The 4,312-nt window shown below is 35.7% G+C and overlaps 1 protein-coding gene, 1 non-coding gene and 1 pseudogene across 3 annotated transcripts in view; 1 reads left to right on the forward strand and 2 right to left on the reverse strand.

Moving 5' to 3' along the window:
- Nucleotides 1–706, forward strand: part of LOC101578637 — a 29,978-nt pseudogene extending 29,272 nt beyond the window's left edge.
- The window catches only part of Jmjd1c (jumonji domain containing 1C), a 168,896-nt gene that overhangs the window by 163,237 nt on the left and 1,347 nt on the right, over nucleotides 1–4,312 (reverse strand). The gene's annotated exons all lie outside the window — the stretch shown is intronic.
- Nucleotides 1,067–1,185, reverse strand: LOC111817024. The gene has a single exon (XR_002821315.1). It is a non-coding gene; the product is annotated as a small nucleolar RNA SNORA26 (small nucleolar RNA).

Below are 4,312 nucleotides of genomic sequence, written 5' to 3' on the forward strand. Positions count from 1 at the left end.
AAATGTTTTTAAAAAAAAATGCATTATCAAGGCCAGAGAGTAGGTAAGTAGGTAGGTAGGTAGGTAGGTATAAATAAATAAATAAATTTTAAATGTGTATACTAAAAAACAACTCTGCCACACCCAGAAAATAAGTGCTGGTGAAGATGTAAAGCACTTCCTAAAAGACATGAGTTTGTGATGGTATAAAATGTAAATAGATTTCAGGGTAATAATGCACCTGTACAATAAGAAATTAACAGTGCAGAAACTTATTTGAAAAGTGCTAGAGTTGAGAGTGCAATCCAAACATGTCCAGGATTGCTGTAGAGAGAATCTGAATCACTATTTTCAGAGGTGGCTAATAGCAAATTGATGATTCAGACAGTAACTCAGAAAACTAAGAATGGAATGTTTGGAGTAAAGAGGTGCAAGTTGAAAGAAAAATAGTCTTAGAAAAGTTTATTAATGATAAGGAAATTTCCTGTGTTCTTGGAGTGGATTGGCATTATTGATCCATCTTCTGGTATGCCAGTTTTTGGACCATATATGAGCAACACTCTTTTTGAACAGATAAATGCTACCAACACTTAGGATTCTCTGTTGATGATCTTGGCTGCTGCAATCTGTTGTAAATGATCTTTGGGGCACCCATGTATTGGTAGGAAGTATCTTCACTAATGCAACACCAGATAGCCATAATATGAAGAAATTAAGTGGAAATTAGCAGTAATGCCATTATATTTGTTCTACTATTTATATGTAAATGGACTGATCAATGTAAATATTGTCAAAGACTTCACTTTTAAAAACATACTTATTTTGGGCATTTATTTCAACATATATGGATTTACAACTTGGTTACTGACTGGGATTTTAATATAACAAATGTTAATTATTTATATTGTTACTGATTATATGTGAAGCATAACATATGGGACAGAATGTGGTAATTAATGTGTAAGCAGGGGTTGATCTATTACTGCGAACTGCCCCCTTTATTAAAAAAATCTTAGTTTCTTTCTTTCTTTCTTTCTTTCTTTCTTTCTTTCTTTCTTTCTTTCTTTCTTTCTTTCTTTCTTTTTTTAGTTGTGACTCCAGACAGGATCCACAGAGGAGTTTCAGGCTCTTCTCTGGGTTTTATGGAGGCTTCCTTTACCTTTCTGTGTAGCCTCTTAAGGCTCTGTGTCAACCTTAAAAGGGCACAGGAAAGGGCGGAAAAATTCTTAGTTTCAATTTTTTTCCAAAAATTATACATTTGATTATTTAAAAAAAAAAAAAAAGATGTAAAGCACTTAGGACTCTTGTAAACTGCTAATGGGAATGTGAAATGATACAGCTGCTAGTGAGGTCACTATAGGAGTACTTTTTGTTTTAATTACAACTAGAATTACATAATGCAATAACTCCACTTCTAGGTACGCACACAAGAAAACTGAAAACACGGGCTTTATCTCCTCATGTTCACAACTGCATTATTTGTAATTGCCAAGAGGTAAAGGCAACATAAGTGCTTTATCAATGCACAAATGGACAAGTGAAATGTAACATGTGCATACTATGGGATACTAACCTTAAAAAACAAGTAACTTTAACAAACTCTATGGTGTGGGTGAACCTTGAAGACACTGTGCTGCATTAAAAAAAGCCAAATCTAAAAGGACAAATACCACAAAACTGATTTATATAAACTACTTAAAGAAGTTAAATTAATAGAGAATAGTTGATACTGGCTGCCAGGGAGAAAAGGAGATGAGAAATCCTTACTATTTAATGAGTTTCAGTTTCGCATAACAAAAAGTTCAATGGTTGAAGGTTGTACAAGCCTGACTAGCAAATACGAGAACCTGGGCTCGACTCCCAGTACTGCATGTTGTGCCAGCCCTAGAAACTGCCACACGGAAACCGGGTGTGGTGGTGCACACCTGCAAACCCAGTGCTGGAGAAGCTGAGACAGGAGGATCACTATAAGTCTGAGCTGCATAGTGAGACCCTGTACCAAATAAATTTATTTTTTAAGAAAAAACACACTGCCACTGAATGGTATACTTAACAATGGTTAATACATTAAATTTTCTTTTAAGTATATTTTGCTAAAGATAAGAACATTTTTATGCTGTGATAGAAAAGCTTTGCCTGGTGATACATGTCTGTAATCCTAGAATTTGGGAGGCTGAGGCAGGAGGGTTGCTGGAAGATCAAAGCCAGAGTAAACAACATTCTGCGACCCTAACTTAAAAAAAACAAAAAAACACATATGGCAGAAAAAGAAGGAAATTAGAAATATATCAAAGAACTTTTTCTTGGCCAGGCATGGTGGTGCATGACTGTATTCCCAGCACTCTGGAGGCAGAAGGAAGGTCACTATGAGTTCGAGACCAGCTTGGGCTATAAAGTGAGTTCAAGGCCAACCTGAACAGCATAGTAAGACCCTGTCTCAAAAAGACCAAAAGAAAAAAAAAAGAAAAGAAATTTTTCTTATGTATAAGAGAATGTGAGCTGAATAAAAAGTCTGTCGATTGTTAAATTTCTTTTTCCTATTTGGCACTGGCAAATCAACCCAAGGTCCTTAAGCATGCTAGGCAACTGCTCTATCACTGAGCTACAGTACCACTAGTTTACAGTTCAGCTTTCACAAATTCACTGTTTCATAGGGTTCAAGAAATACTAATCCAAAATTGCAGATTTTTCACTATATTGCACGATTTTTCAGTACCGTACAGTATGTTCTTAAAATTAAGTAAGTTTACGAGTTTAGAAAATAATTAAGAATATTAGAAGTGTTTTTAAAAGTGTGGGAAAGGTTCGTAAGAGTGTGGGAAGGGTTTATAAAGCCTAAGGTATATACAAATACTAAAATAAATACGACGCCACTACTTTACTGATTTTCAGTTGCTGTGCGGGGTGCCTGGAATGTGACCTCTACGGTAGGTAAGTGAGGGACCGCTGTACAGCCACAGTCCAAAGTTTTTTAGTGGGATTAATTTTGACATTAAAGAGATTTTTTTTAAATTTTTATTTGTGTGTGTGTGTGTGTGTGTGTGTGTGTGTGTGTGTGTGTGTATGTGGCTAGCTCAGCCCACCAGGTGGCGGGGCTGGCTGGCATGTGGTGCTGGGGGATTGAACCCCGGTCCCTGTGCTTTGCTAAGCTTGTTCAAAGTAGGTGCTTTAGACCACTGAGCCATCTCACCAGCCCAACATTAAGAGATTTTTTCCAACAAAAAAATGTTGTAAAATTGTAACAAAAATTATTACAGTGCATTTCCTTTAAAAATTACTTAAAAATCAGGAATTTATGGATATAAATTATCTCTGAGAGGGTTAAAAATTCAGTTTCATTTATTAACTTGCTTATTGTTAATGTATTTGGCACAGGGTCTCACTACTCAGCTTGGACTCGTAGTGATCCTCCTTCTTTCAGCCTCCCCAGTACTGGAATTACAGGTATGTGCCACCATACCCAGTCTCAGTGGCCAGCTCAGCACACTTGGGGACAGGGCCAGCGTAGCATGCAGTGCTGGGGATCAAACTCTAGTCCCTGCACTTGCCTAAGCAGAAGCTTAGTCCCCTGAGCTATCTCGCCAGCCCTCCCTTATTCTTTATGACATTTAAGTGCACATGTTGATATTACTGATACTACTACTTCCTGCTTTTGAGAATCTTCACACAAAAATTTAGATCAAAATCACTCACAAGTTTAATGAATTTTCAAGGTAAGGTCTGGAAAATCAGAAACTATTAATTATGGCTTACATTTTTAAGATTTTATATTAAAAAGGTAAAATATTCATTCCACAATTTTTACTTTTAAAACAACTATAAGATAAATTATCTTTTCCTTTTCAAAGTTTCCTACCAAAACTGTTTTCTAAATATCATTTTCAACTTTTCAAAATACTTTCCTCTAAACATGCCACTGATTAAATTTACTTCTCTTCATTCTTGTTTTATCTTTTGTTTACATCAATTTTATGGGGTGAGTTGTTCTGGGAATCAAACTGAGGGACTCCAGCATGCTAGTACACAACATTGACTGACACCTACATAGTCTTTGGATTATCTTTTTAATCAAATCTCTTGGTTCTTTTTTGTTTTGTTTTAAACAGAATAGTCAAAAAAGTAGGCATATTACATTCTCAACTCAGAAAAGGACTGAAGAGGTAAAAAAAAAAAATTCATATGTTTTATAATAACGAGCAATATAAACTGTCTTTTGTATGTAAAAACTTTTTTTTTTTTTTTTTGTGGAACCGGGGATTGAACTCAGGCACTTGTGCTTGCCAGGGAAGCGCTTATTCTACTGAGCCATCTCCCCAGTCCTGTAAAAACATTT

The sequence above is a fragment of the Octodon degus genome, unplaced genomic scaffold (genome assembly GCF_000260255.1).
Source record: "Octodon degus isolate 3935 unplaced genomic scaffold, OctDeg1.0 scaffold00046, whole genome shotgun sequence".
NCBI lineage: Eukaryota > Metazoa > Chordata > Mammalia > Rodentia > Octodontidae > Octodon > Octodon degus.